This window comes from Schistocerca cancellata, chromosome 3, assembly GCF_023864275.1.
Source record: "Schistocerca cancellata isolate TAMUIC-IGC-003103 chromosome 3, iqSchCanc2.1, whole genome shotgun sequence".
NCBI lineage: Eukaryota > Metazoa > Arthropoda > Insecta > Orthoptera > Acrididae > Schistocerca > Schistocerca cancellata.
In genome coordinates this window covers 279,476,036-279,492,085 of record NC_064628.1, presented here as the reverse complement: position 1 = coordinate 279,492,085, position 16,050 = coordinate 279,476,036, and positions in this window count along the sequence as shown.

Genomic DNA, 16,050 nt, shown 5'->3' with positions numbered 1-16,050 from the left:
TGTGTACGCCTAAAGCGGTATTAGAACTATCGGTAGCAATAATTAATTGCTGGGGCACGAAAATATTTGCTGTTGACTTATTGCTACAAATGAGGATAGGTAATGTCATTCGTCATGAGTCAGCTGTAGCAAGGTTATCAAACAAGTAGAGTATATGTGATCACATTCATGAATGACACACACAAATGGGTAAAAAAATGCAAGTACTAGAACAGGTTTAATGACTAACTGCTTATAGCACATTAATTTCATGAATAGCTTCTCCTAGAAAAAATACGAAATGGATTATTAAGCTGAAAGAATAAATGTATATTATGCTGAAAAGTAGTGAACTTTGAATTAACAGGTAATGAAATGTGTACTCAATATGTATGTACTCTAGCTGTCCTTTCCAAAACATTCAGTCATTATACCATGCGATATAAGACATACTGTCAAAACGAACTGCAACAAATACATAAATAACTACATAGCATTTCTTAACTAACAATAAATATATAAACCTCATCATTATTTTCATCTGCAAAGAAAAACTTCATTATTCATATTACCATAACTTCATTACTATCATCACCTGCAAAGAAAAACTTCATTATTCATATTAGCATATTCTTCATATAACTATTCATCACCATTCATTATCATCTGCAAAAAGACACTTCATTATCCATTATTCATATTACCATTTACTTCATATAACTATTCATAGTATAGAGATTCATATTTCTAGCATATTTCATCACTAAAACTAAGATGTGTAGTTCTGTCTGACAGCCTGCATCAATCGCCTCGTATTCTGAAAGAAAAAATTAGTTAAGACTGCTATCATACGATGTGTATAGTATATTCTTGTTAATGTTTGTTAATTCTGATCCATTTACTCTTCATGACGAGGTATTGCATCTTCTTTCGTTCATTCCGAAGGTGAAATTCCCATTTCATAGTAATCCACTGTGGTTTGTTTAATTTATTTCTTTTACACATTATTGCTTTCTGAAAATGATGAACAACGATTAATGTCTTGCATTTAAATCATATACCCATTAAATAAAAACTGGTTTCTAGTGATATAATAAAGCATACAGCATAGCATGACAGAAAACGTATTATGTCAAAATCATAGACAGTGTTCAGGTGCAAAAAAAAAAGTACACAGAGTATCATAATGTAGTAGCAAAAAAAAAAAAAAAAAAAATGTAAAATAGTCACGATGTTGAGATATGATAAGACAAAATGTCGAAGTCAACTGGTGTTTGTTACGTCTTAAACATTTCATAGTGCATACAAACAAACAGGAAAACAATCATACATACATGAAAAATGTGCACGGTCTGATTTGTAACGACAAGAAAAGCGACCTGCTAACCTTACCTTGCCGGGCACTCTCCAAGAAAAAATACGATAATCATCAGTAAGTAGTCACATAAATATAATTGCATAAGTGGTCATAGAAACATCAGGAAATGGCGTTACAGTGTGATAAATCATAAACTTTGTTCATTCAATAAAGGGTTTATTATTGGTGACATGGTGATTGCCTTTACTTTTTCTGGTTCTCAGAGTTTCGACGTGTACTACATTGGGGTGGGTAATGCTGCGAATTCGATATGGACCTGCATATAGAAGCTCAAATGTACTACGTCTATTCTTTCCTCTGTTGGATAGATAGTGTGTACGTACTAATATCTTCTGTCCAATGTGAAAGTCACGGCGTGTACAAACCTGTTTTTGCTGTCTTCTCCGGCGCTCTGCGGCACGTTTGATGTTGTTCAGCGCAATGTCAATTATTTCATGGTGTCGTAGTCGACGAGATGTAGGAAAGGATACTAATTCTTTAATTTTGTCAGGTGGTTCAACATTTTTCATTATAACAGTCGGAGATAGCATAGTAGATTCATTTGGTATGGAGTTAATTATATCCTGGAATGACAGTATGTGTGTATCCCAATCAATATGTTTTTTATGGCAGTATATTCTACACAGTTTACCAATTTCTTTCATTAGTCGTTCACAAGGGTTCGAAGAAGCATGGTACCTGGATATATAGATCGGAGAAATGTTTCTAGCTCGTAACATACGTGTCCATATAGCAGATCGAAACTGTGATCCATTGTCGGAAATTACTTTCAATGCATGTCCTACATGGAATAAAAAATGTTTTACAAATGCATTCAAAACAGATTTAGCAGTAGCTTTGCGTAACGGAGTAAACATAACAAATTTCGAAGTGAGTTCAACAGCGACAAAGATGTAGCAAAAACCTCTATTAGTTCTGGGAATCGGACCAAAAATGTCTACAGCGGCCATGTGTCTCAATTTAACAGGTACAATGGGATGTAATGGAGGAATATGTGAAGTCGTATCTGACTTAGCTTTCTGGCAGATTTTACATGACGCTAAAACTCGAATACGTTTCTCCATGTTGGCAAAGTAACAGTTCTGTCTCGGTATAAGAAAACATTTTCTGGCTTCGTAGTGCGCGTAACTTAAATGGGTATACCAAATTAATTTGTTAACAAGTTCGTCAGGAATGCATAGTAACCAGTTGTTGTTGTCAGGGTGAGAGCGGCGAAACAGAATATTGTTGCGTACAGTGTAATGGTTTCTAATGGTAACATTATTCCTACCTTGCCAAAGGTGTTTAATTTCTTTCCATATGTTGTCTTTACTCTGCTCTTGTGCTATGTCTCGTAATGACGACGAAATGAAATTTTCAAATGCAACTTGTTGAATATACATGACGCTGGAATTTGCTTTGCAGAAGTTGGTTGCGATGTCTTGCTGATTGTTGCTGAGAGAACGGGATAGTGCGTCTGCTACAATATTTTGTGAACCGGGAATGCAAACAATTGTAAAATTAAATTCCTGTAAATAAAGTTTCCATCTGCTTACTCTGTCGTGTGTAAATTTTGCGGAAAGTAAAAACTGTATAGCTCTATGATCTGTGTAAACGGTAGTGTGTCTTCCATAAAGAAAATGCCGAAATCTCATAAATGTCCATACAACACATAATGTTTCAAGTTCCGTGACAGAATAATTGCGTTCAGCAGGTGACAGAATGCGACTCGCAAAGGCGATGTTTTTAATTACTGTACAAACATCTTCTTCGATTTCCTGAAAAATGTGTACGCCTAAAGCGGTATTAGAACTATCGGTAGCAATGGAAAAATTTCCAGTAAGATCTGGATGTGATAAAAGTGGTGCATTCAACAAAGCTTCTTTCAGATTAGCAAATTCAGACTATTGGTTTTTAATGTAAAAGTGTGTCTCAGATGTCGTCAAAAGTAATAACATTTTCGTGAACATGATTCTGCGTATCTGAAGTATTGCTTGCGTTGCTGGAAGATGCAACCTATACTGTATCTAGTCAAATTCTATCTGACATGTTATTATTTGCGGGAGGATGCTGTGGCATTTCGACTATTTGTACTGTTATGTTATTTCGTCCTGTCGTATTACGTTCGGGATGATATCTGCTGTCTGGTTCATTCATGATAATCTGTTGTTGCGGATGATTTTGCTGCTGATAACACCGACTGTTATTAAACGTACGCTGAAAATCGTGCTCATTATTTTTACATCTGTCATGATAGTCATTGCTCTACGGCGCGTTGCGATACGAGTTGAAATAGTGTGTTTTCTGTACGTACTGATTTCCTTGTTGCTGTGCGTTACTATTTGGCGTGGCCGACGCTATACGTGTAGGCGGCGAAACATTTAAGCTTGGTTGACCTTGCACATTACATTGTTGGTTAGGTATGCTAACCGGCTGGTTTTGTTGTTGTTGTTGGGAAAAACCTCTATTGTTACCAAAATGTGATTCTTGTTGCTAATAATTTTGACGATACTGATAATTAAAATTTTGTTTGTTATTAAAATTACACTGGTATTTCTTGTCATCTCGAGAGAGTCTAATGAAAACTGTCACTTTCAGGTAAAACTCGTCATATCAGGTTTTCTTTACTCATTATTAACCCTACATAGACCGATAGTTGAAGAGCTGTTTTGATAGATATAAAGGATAGTAGAAGAGAAGGCAGCAGTGCAGAAAACTAAAGATGAAACAGCACTACTACGGCTCGGGGCCCTGTGCACGCTACCGCACATATTCATCGAAGTGTAATGAATCCCCTGAGGTTAATTACGCGCTACAAATAAATTTTAGTTTCTGTGTTACAGGCAATGCCGGTGAAAATTCAAAAATAAACTGTTGTATCCAGGCCAATTCTAGTTTCTGCATTACAGGCAATGCTGATGAAAATACAAAAGCAAATTGTCGTATCCAGTCCAAAGCGTGAATCTGTGTTCTGTCATTTTTAAATACCTTAAATTTTCTCACGGATAGAAAGTGCTTGTAATCAAAATTTTCGTCTCTGAATGTCTGAACAGGTTCAGGATTGTATGATAATCTGTTTGTCTGTGACTGTTCGGAATCTAACTCACGTATTCTCTGTTACCTAAATTATACTGGCTGTGGGAGTCTGACAAATGTTCGCAAAGTGGCGTATGCTGTGATGTGTTAAAGGCTGAAACATTTTTCATCTCTGTCACTTCTTGCTGTAAAGTTGACAATTTTCTACGTAATGTATTATTGGACGAACCTATCTCAATGATCGTCTGCTGTAAATTTTGGAATTCGGGTGTTTGATTAAACGAAATCGGTGAAGTATCGTCTGATTTGCTGTCATTATTACTTTCGATAACGTCAATACGGCTGGCCAATTCATCATATTTTTCAGTCAGTGCTTTTACCTGATCATCGTTTTTATTATCACAAGCATTAATTTGATTTTGTATTTTACGTGTGGTTTCGTTCAATTTTTTAACGTCTGCTTTGATGGCATCGGGATCCTGTATTAGTTCCAACTTTTCAAGTCTGTTGGTCATTGTCTGAAAGTCTAATGTGTGCGTGTCTGTTTTTGTTTTAAGATCGGAGATTTCATCATGCAATTCGGTGTTCAACTGTTTGAATTCGACCAATACTGTAGCAATATTGTTGTCTACGTACGTTTTTGCTTTCGTAAACAATTTACGCTTATCTTCCTGTCTCTGTCTAGTAATTGTTTCCATGACTTGTCGCCTTACTTTATTCTGTTCCTGTATAAATTTACGGTAACGCGTTTCACTATTTTGTAGGTGGTGATTAAAACGTTCGTCAATTTGGCTGTTCTGTTGGTCAAATTTCGCAACTACTTTCGCGTCCAGTGTGTGTGAAAGTTCTGCTGACATTAATTTAAACTCGTCGCGTAACTGTGTTGCGTTTTCAGAGCATTGTTTAGCGACTGCACTAATTTCGTCTCTAAGTATTTTAGTTGTGGCTGCATGTGTGTTACTTAATTCTTGTGCCACAGATCTAATTTCTTCACTACTGTTCCTAGCACAAGCCTTAATCTCCTCACGTAATTGTTCTTTAGTATGATGGCATTGCATGACAACGGCTGCAATCTGTTCATTAATCTGTTTAAAGTTCTCATTAATTTGTTCGATCGACCTGTCTTGTTTTTAATTCAACTGTTTGGAATTGTTGTCTAGTTTTTCATTAATTTTCTGTTTGAGATTTTCACTAAGCTGTTTGTGATTGTTGTCTTGTTCTTTCTTAGACTGTTTAAGACTTTCATTAGGTTGATTGTAATTGTTGACTTGTTTTTCATTGTTTTCATTAATTTGTAGCAATAATGCCATAATTTGATCCAAGCCAAAATTAGCGACTCTTTTCTCTGAGCTGTGTGGTGGTGTGTCTGCATTTGTCACGTTTTGTGTAACCATTTGGTCATTCTCTGATTCACAAAAAGGTTTGCCTATCGGATGTGCACTGTTGGTCGCTAAATCGGAATCAAATAAATTTGACGTACTTTGAGTGCATTGTTCACCTTTGTTAGAAACAATTAACTGTTCGCTACGTAAATTTTGCAAATTAGGCGTGTCAAACTGAACAGCGCTCATTGTAATGGAACGTGCCGCGTCATCAATTGTCGTTAAATTAACAGAGGACACAACTGAATTTGTTTGCTCATCATTAGGATTAAAATCATTACTAGCGGTCGGTACGCACTGATTATCTGAAAATGGAGGATTCTCATTATTACACTGAGTGTCGCAAATATTATCGGTCAAACTATTCGAGTCGGCTATTTCACTCATTGCACATCGCGATTTACTATTGACAGTTTTTCGCGGCATTTCTCACAAATCAAAATTAAGCACAAATGAAACAAAGACGAAGCAAAAATGGAACAAACACAGTTACAATAAAGAGCAATAAATTGCCGATGATCTGTGAAAGAAAAAGTGACAAATTAGTAAATGCGTTGCGCCAGATGCAAACTACATTTAAGTAAATAAGAGCAGATATATGACTACTTCTCAGAGATTCACAAAGAAATACGATCCTGGCTGGTTGTCGCCAAGTGTAACCTCCTCACGAAATATGTGATATTATTTTGGATAGTGATTCCAATTTTTAGTGTAAGCTCAGAACAAAATTGGTTCCCATTTATAACCTCCCTACAGAAATTCATTCACATTTAACCTCCACACAAAATTTGTTTCCCATTTAATGAAAGCTCGAAACAGAAAAGTTCCTAAACCTCGTAATAAAAAATAAATTCAGTAACCTGGTAGAATTTGGACGACAGCAGCGCTGCGTCATGGCCCTGTAAGATCATTCTGAATAAAAAAAGGAAAAATTCTTACCTCAATAAAAACGGCGAATATATCTGCTCTTATATAAAATTTTTCCGACACAGCTCTGTGCAATGTTGGCCGATAGATTTGTCATTTTATGAAAGGAAGCAACTGATTTTTCTTTTGTAACAATAGGAATGATCATGAATTGAAGAAATTAGTAAATTCTTTAAGTTGAAATGAATGTTTTTTTTGAAATTACTTTATATCACGAAGATTATTATTAGGACGTTTTTAAAAGATTTACATGGGACTTTACATAACATTACTAGATATGCGCGAGGCTGCTTTTTACCTTATACAATAATACTCAGGCTCCGGCATCGCTGCACCGCGACCGGCCCAGCCAACATGATACACCAGACCAGAGCAGACAGGCGACTGCTCGCTAGCAACAACTTACTGCTACTGCTACACAGTTCATACTGCAGTCAACACTGCTCTTTGGTCTCAGATTCTCTTATAGCTTACATATCGCAGGCAGCACATACCTCTTACAACCGTGATGTGCCTACAACCCCAGAGGATATGAAACAACGTATTGTGGCAGCCTGCGGCGACATTACACCAGATGTACTGCGGCGTGTACGACATTCATTACGCCAGAGATTGCAATTGTGTGCAGCAAATGATGGCCACCACATTGAACATCTATTGGCCTGACATGTCGGGACACACTCTATTCCACTCCGTAATTGAAAACGGAAACCACGTGTGTACGTGTACCTCACCCCTCATGGTAATGTACATGTGCGTCAGTGAAAGAGAACAATAAAAAGGTGTTAGCATGTGGACGTAATGTGCTGTTCCAGTCTATTCTGTACCTAAGGTCCATCACCGTTCCCTTTGGATCCCTACGTAATTCGGTACTCTCCGATACACACGATCGAACAGCGAAGGAGTGGTACTCAAGCGTCAACTTTAGGTTACAATATCTCCGGATGTAATTAACATTTTACAATGCAACAAAAGGCACTGATTACGTATTTGTTTATATGTTCAGATGTGCTAACAAAACTAACGGGGTTCCATTTAAAAAAACGTAGGTTTGTGTTAAAAAACATACTTCCGTGCATTTTTTTATGGTTTGTATTAACCAATTACACTAGCCCCTCTCCTCACGTGCGGTCTGTGGAATCGATTCGTCAGTATTTGATGTGGTTTACGGAACATATCCAGCGGTCATGTTAGGTGACTCACACTGTATACATTTCTGCTAACTACCCCTTGACCACTTACGTAATCAGCATGCAATAAAAGTGAAATATCGCCAGATAAAAACGGACTCGGATGGTAAATGAAGAAAGAAGAATCTCATATACAAACCAAGTACAGCATAATATAAAAATGTGAGGAGACGGCCTGAAAGAGGCCGCTGCCTCACACCTTTAATGCGTCCATACGCGCGAAGAACAGCAGCACTGTTTTGATAAAACAGCTCTACGAGAATAAGCCGTGCTCAGCTAGTCCAGACCCATATTGATTGTCTGCAACTGTAATGGAAACGGTTGCTTCTGTTTCTACGTTATGTCACACTACCGGTACCGTGGAATAAGGGCAGGTCATGACATTAACACCCTTAACAACGCAAATCCTGCATCGCACAGTCAACATCATCCTATAACGTTGGTTAGCCATACGATAAATTTGCTATACACAGTGGCACAAGTAGTGAAAGTTTAACCACCATGTATTTTGGCTCTCGCAGGCAAGTGAGATTTCGCGCGAAGCCGCAAGAGGCAAAGAACGTCTCAATATTATGTATTCTACGTATCGTCGCCCTCATCACGTAACTTTTTGACTTGCGATTATTTTTCAAATTTTTCAGTTGTTAGTGAAATCAGTGGAGTTTATCTCTTATACAGGGAAGAAATGGACATTTCCACTTACAATCATGTCTTTATCAAGACGATGCAGAATGACAAGAGAAATATTTAGTGATGAGTGCATTTAGAGAAAAAGGTGCAGACATTTAAACAGAAACGAGCCGTCCTGCTACGTTACGCGCTTCACGGCGGCAGATCGGTTTGGCTTTGCCGCGCTGCCTCTCACCTGTCCATACGTGTGCAGCATTATTTACGAAGTTACCACGCGCAGAGACCTGGTTCAAACATCACCCTGCTGCAGGCAGCGCTGCATTCGAAACCACGCTCGTCCGAGTCCATGTTCCGGAACTCTGAATTAATAACACCCTTGCTTTGACGGGCGTCCTGTGATGCTGTCAGCTTACGCACAGCTTTCATTCCTAGTGCGGTGTGAAATACAGGTTTTTAATAAACCACCCTCTACATGTATTAACTGAATAATTACATTATCTATATCTATATCTGTTTGTTTGTAATTTATACAATGCTACAGTTTTATTCCGATCTTGATGAAATGTTGCACATTTTACCTTCAAGACAAGACGAAGATCATTGTCTACATAAAATTTTGTAACCTGAGTTGAAACATCTGTGTCTGTGATACATAAAGGGGAAAGGTTGATACCAAAAATTTTTTAGAGACTGTTGGCCGGTTTACTTCAAATTTCTACGCGCCCCCCTAATGAACATTTGGGAGGGCATAGGCTATAAATTTTTTAATATGCACAATACATGAATATAATATAAATGTGTATATACAATATGTAAAGGAGAATCGTTGTTACCAAACCTCTTGGCCGATTTACTTTGAACTTCTACTTTCAGTTCAGATGAAACAATGAAGAAAATTAATGAAAAACTAAATGCCTAAGAAACGATATAGGTGGTGGCAAACTGGCTGTTATTCCTATTGCAGGGTTGAAATATAATGGCAAAACCCGTCTTGGATATTTATTATTACACGTCACTAGATCGAGGGACAAACGAAGCTCGGGAATTTGACAGAAATATGATTGCGAACTCTTATTTACTGATTACCTGCCGTTGTTACATATGAGACATGCCCTAGAACATATTTCAGTCCACGTTTAACAGTTAGTTTAGCCATTAAAATCCAAAGTGCTTTACAAACGCTAACGCAGGTCGTTGCGTATAGTACCAACAAAAATCACTATAACGTAGGCCAATCAAAGTATGGGACAGACCCCGGGATTACCCGAACTGTGACGTAAACTGTTCGAACAGTTCGAGTCGTGCTCAAACACAGCCATACCTGAAACATTAAAAATTGAGCTGAAAGAACCGAAGTTACTTTTAAAGCCTTTGCAGTTTTCCATGAAGCTTGCATTTGCTATGAGTATGAATAAGGCACAGGGCTAATCAATTTTTGTGGCAAATATTAAACATCCTAGGGAACGCCAGGCACTGCAGCTAGTGATCAGTAGTTAAGTGATTACACTGAAACTTAGTTTTTACGTGCACTAGACCTTTAGCCTTTTTTTGGTATTAACTAAATTATTCAATTTGCTGGTATTAATTACCCATTTTCACAAACGATCTGCCACGTTTGCATCTGTCGCTCTAAGTACATTTTAAGGATGTTACTAGGGTAAATTATGCTTCTAATTAATCCAAGATGAATAGTAAACAGATAATGCTGTGTAGAAATCGAAACAAAGACTACGATTTACTAGCAGAAGACTTAAAAGATGCGACAGGTCTAATAAGAGACTGCCTACACTCCTACACTACACTTGTCTGTCCCCTTCTGGGTTATTGCTGTACGGTGTGGGATTCACGTCAGAAAGGATTGATGGAGGACATCGAAAAAGTTCACAAAGAAGGGCAGCTCGTTTCATAGCATCTAGTTTAACTATAGTTTGTTACCTGTAATGCCAAGTGGTACCAAGTGCTACTATATTTACGATGAGGTCGTGATTCGGATATACTTGTGATGGGACAACCGACTGTTTTGAACTACCGATTGGTCAGTCGATTGTTTTTTCGTTCAGTCGGGTTTTTCAGTCGAATGAAACAATGGAATGAAACTAGTCTCTGCGTCCATGTCAGCTATATGAATGTTTTCACTCACTCACCAGATTTAAGTGGTTTCAGTCACTGCGATACAACTGACTGAAACAAATCTCTGTCGGTTACGCCAGTTATATGAATCTTCACTCAGTCTCTGGGTTTGAGTCATTTTATTTACATACTTTTTTAGCTTTCTCGGTTATACATGAACGGCGATTAGGGTTGACAACATTTTTACAGACGAATAAAGCATCTTATTTCAAGGTACGTGAAGATAATGTCTATTTCCAAAAATAAAGTATTTTTTTTAATGAGTGTATTTTTAGTAGCTATGACATTACTTGTAACAAACTGGAAACGGAAAATGTGGGGTGTGCAGTGGAATATAGCTAAGAGCGTAGAGAGTAATTGTCGTTGAGAAAAATCACGGAACAGTTCGTACGATTTGAAGTGTAATAACGTTGTTGGCGACAAGATGAACTATTCATGCATCAGTTACTTACTGCATACGTTATATGTTTTTCGTTCAAATCTTACGTGTACTGTGATGGCTGTTAATATACGAGGTCTGTTCAAAAAATTCCGGAATATTCGTAATTTCGCGCCAACGGTGTGTTGGAACGAAATTCGGTTGGTAGCCATGCACACTTCTGTGGTTAATGGGTAACTACCGGAAGTTTCATTGTTGTATGCATGGTAGTTATTGTTCAGTACTGCATCGAGTAGAATGTTGTGTCACACAGTTTGAGAACTTTGAGATCGCAGATTTATAGGAGCAACGCGTCTGCATTAAATTTTGCGTGAAACTCGAGAAAACCTTTACAGAGACACCCAAATGATGCAGAAAGCCTAGGGTGATATTTGCTTAAGTCGTACTCGGTTATACGAATGGTTCACACGGTTTAAGAATGGCCGGATGGAAGATAAAGATGACCCTCGTTCAGGACGCCATTCGACGTCTATCGACGGCGCTCTTGTCAGGAACTTCAACGAAACTGTGAAACCAATCGAAGACTGACTGTCCGAGAGATGGCAGAAGAATGTCACATTTCAGTTGGATCTTATCATGAAATCCTCACGCAGCATCTTGGAATGCAATGTGTTCCCACCTAATTTGTACCACGGCTCATGAGTCAAGACCAGAAAGACCTTTGCCTCGCAATCTGTGAAGAGCTTTTGGATCACGCAAAAGATAACTACATGTTCCTTAAGAGAATCATAATTAGTGATGAGACGTGGCTCAACCGTAACCAAGATTCCATCTTCAGCATGGGTCGGGAAAGGTCCTCCAAGATCAATTCATGGTATTATCGGGACGTGCTGCGACGCCTGCGAGAAACTGTGAGAAGGAAAGGGCCGAAATGTTGCGGTACAGCAGACGGCGCTTCGCGCGACCCTGCTAGAGGTTTACCAAGATTGCTTCCGGAAGTGGAAATGGCGTTGGGAGCGCTGTATCAATTGCGGAGGACAATATTTCGAAGGATACAATGCACAATACGTAAAAGGTACTCTCTCTTCCCGACGATTAGCACCCAATATCGCTAATGCTTTTTCGGTGATGTTGAGGTGACGTGAACATAAACCGTATACGACACATTTTTATTGGTGACTTGATCAGTTGCATTTTAAGCATACACTGCCACTTGCGGGAAATAATTTCTCGCAAAAAAATATTTGTCATCATTCGTTAATTTCCTCTGAACTTCTCTGTTTAATATAGTTTCATAAGATGAATCATTCTTGCAAATATTGTATATCGCACTCAGCTTTTCTTGAGGATCACGTCTTACTCACATGATATATTGCTCTGATTCACATATACATATATTTACGTAATAGTTAAGGCTTGTCTTTTTTATCAGGCTTTTGGTCCATCAGAATCCCCTGCAGTATTGTTTCCGTTTAAGCCGTACAAACGAAAAAAAATACATTTATAAATTTCGAACTTTACCGCTATTTACAATAATCTAAGCACAATAATCTTGACGACGCAACGCAAGGTCTTATGTGTGTTTGAAACTTGTCTGAGTGATAGTATTGATATGGAGATATGTTTTTTCTGTTGCAAGCGTTTATGTATCGCGTAAATGACGCTGAAATGGTTAGCCACCCCAGAAGTCGCGTAGCCGAGTGTAGAGAAATCGAGCTGAAAACCACAGTCAGGCTGGATGGCAAAAGCGATTCGAAGAGGCAGGGAACCAGATCGAGACGGCTCTCGCCTTCCAAAATCTGGCACACAGACACACTTTTAATAAAATACTTTAGACTTACTTAGTTGATTTACTTTATAACACCTTGTATCCATGTTTAAATAAACTATGAGCATACCCGCCCGATGTTTCTATGAGCTCAAATATATTTAAGTTAATTAGCTTAGGGAGTTTCCACGGATTGTTCTCAGTTGTAGAGGCATACTGGAGGGAGTTTTGTACAATTATCCGTGGGAACGCAGGACCTTTTTCCGTGTCTGGGGAAATCCGACGTGATGACTGGATGTTGTGTGATATCCTTAGGTTAGTTAGGGTTAAGTAGTACTAAGTTCTAGGGGACTGATGACCTAAGATGTTAAGTCCCATAGTGCTCAGAGCCATTTTTAATTAACGCTAGTCAAAATTCATTAAATGAGCACCGTCTCTTAAGTAATTACTTCGTTTTAATCTTTTAAAAATCCAGAGGCAAGCACGCTTAGACGGTCCCTATACACTTATAGCATGTTCTAAAATGATCTTTACTGTTTTTATCACGTATATCTCAGAAAAAGAAACAGGTAGAGAGGTGTGGTTTGGAACATAATGTTCACACACACCTAAAGCTGTTCTTCTCCCTTACTTTCCCATGTTAGTTACTGACTGACCACCCACTGGCTGTTTGCACAGTGTTTGGAATTGTTGGTACAGACCAGATATGACACCCAGATTTTCCGGAACCCCGTTACTTCTTTCCTTTGCATGTAATGTGAGCTCGCATGAGAGCAGCAACAGCACAGGTTAACGAGGACCCACTAGGCCGGACACGGAAGTGGAATATCTCCTTGGTACCCTGTGTGCTACAGATGGCGCACACACTTAACGTGACCTTTCGTCCCCCCCCCCCCGTTTTTTTGCTGACAGACACTATTTTTCTAGCTCTGTCCCGAATTTTTTCAAAAACAATTCGGGACATACATTTGTTTCGGATTTAACAATTATGAAACGATTTATCGCAAATTAGAAGTTCGTTTCACGTGCTACTGAAAGGGTATTTTCCCAAATAAGTAAAGTATGGAGGAGTTACAGAACACTGTTGTAGAAACTACTTGAGCTGAATGTTTTCACATGCTGTTGAAGAATACATACATGATGAAGAAAATTTACAGCACTGATAAATAGTGTACGTCTACTAGCACTCTCCACCTCAGGAGGTACTAATAAAATATAAATTAAGGTGACAGATTGCATTTATTACATTTAATTAACACTTTCTTTGCAATATCAAAAATTTTTAGTGTCCTGAAATTGGATGTAGAAAATATGGTTACCTAAACACACTGAACTGTGTTAAGCGCTACTAGAACCTTAGCTGTGTGGCATTTCTGAAATACGTGCGATCAAAGCTATAAAGATAATTTTCGAACACCCTGTATTCTCCATACTTCATTGCTGAGAGAATGAGAAGCCGCTAACAACTGCCGATCACATGAACTGCCACACCACCCCGCACGCCAGAGAACTGAATGTTTTAGATATTTCCCTTTTACTCATTGAGCTGTATTAAAACTGACTTAATTTTCGTTCATATTCCTCCCTTCAAATGAGTGCTACTTTAAATATGAACGACTGTATAATGCGCATTCACATATCCTCGTTATTGCCGTGGGTGTCCGCCCCGGTAGCTGAGTGGTCAGCGCGACAGAATGTCAATCCTAAGGGCCCAGGTTCGATTCCCGGCTGGGTCGGAGATTTTCTCCACTCAGAGACTGGGTGTTGTGTTGTCCTAACCATCAGAATTTCATCCCCATCGACGCGCAAGTCGCCGAAGTGGCGTCAAATCAAAAGACTTGCACGCGACGATTGGTCTACCCGACGGGAGGCCCTAGTCACACCCACTCTCGTGGGTAATTAATATCTGCCGACCGGTAGTAGGCGCACCCGCTGGCGTTGTCAACACAGAAATACAAGCGAGGAAACATTCCGCCTCTCATGCCTCTGCTCTCCCCGATGTCAACTTATCGTCTACAGAATGTGTCCTGGGCGTTGGCTTGCTACGTTCACTTGTGTTAACGTGCCACAGCAATGCCTCTGCGACGTGGTTACCGTCGTCGCTGGCGGCGCAGTGTACCAGTGTATCGCAGTTTGAAGGCGATTGATATACACTCCTGGAAATGGAAAAAAGAACACATTGACACCGGTGTGTCAGACCCACCATACTTGCTCCGGACACTGCGAGAGGGCTGTACAAGCAATGATCACACGCACGGCACAGCGGACACACCAGGAACCGCGGTGTTGGCCGTCGAATGGCGCTAGCTGCGCAGCATTTGTGCACCGCCGCCGTCAGTGTCAGCCAGTTTGCCGTGGCATACGGAGCTCCATCGCAGTCTTTAACACTGGTAGCATGCCGCGACAGCGTGGACGTGAACCGTATGTGCAGTTGACGGACTTTGAGCGAGGGCGTATAGTGGGCATGAGGGAGGCCGGGTGGACGTACCGCCGAATTGCTCAACACGTGGGGCGTGAGGTCTCCACAGTACATCGATGTTGTCGCCAGTGGTCGGCGGAAGGTGCACGTGCCCGTCGACCTGGGACCGGACCGCAGCGACGCAGGGATGCACGCCGAGACCGTAGGATCCTACGCAGTGCCGTAGGGGACCGCACCGCCACTTCCCAGCAAATTAGGGACACTGTTGCTCCTGGGGTATCGGCGAGGACCATTCGCAACCGTCTCCATGAAGCTGGGCTACGGTCCCGCACACCGTTAGGCCGGCTTCCGCTCACGCCCCAAAATCGTGCAGCCCGCCTCCAGTGGTGTCGCGACATGCGTGAATGGAGGGACGAATGGAGACGTGTCGTCTTCAGCGATGAGAGTCGCTTCTGCCTTGGTGCCAATGATGGTCGTATGCGTGTTTGGCGCCGTGCAGGTGAGCGCCACAATCAGGACTGCATACGACCGAGGCACACAGGGCCAACACCCGGCATCATGGTGTGGGGAGCGATCTCCTACACTGGCCGTACACCACTGGTGATCGTCGAGGGGACACTGAATAGTGCACGGTACATCCAAACCGTCATCGAACCCATCGTTCTACCATTCCTAGACCGGCAAGGGAACTTGCTGTTCCAACAGGACAATGCACGTCCGCATGTATCCCGTGCCACCCAACGTGCTCTAGAATGTGTAAGTCAACTACCCTGGCCAGCAAGATCTCCGGATCTGTCCCCCATGAGCATGTTTGGGACTGGATGAAGCGTCGTCTCACGCGGTCTGCACGTCC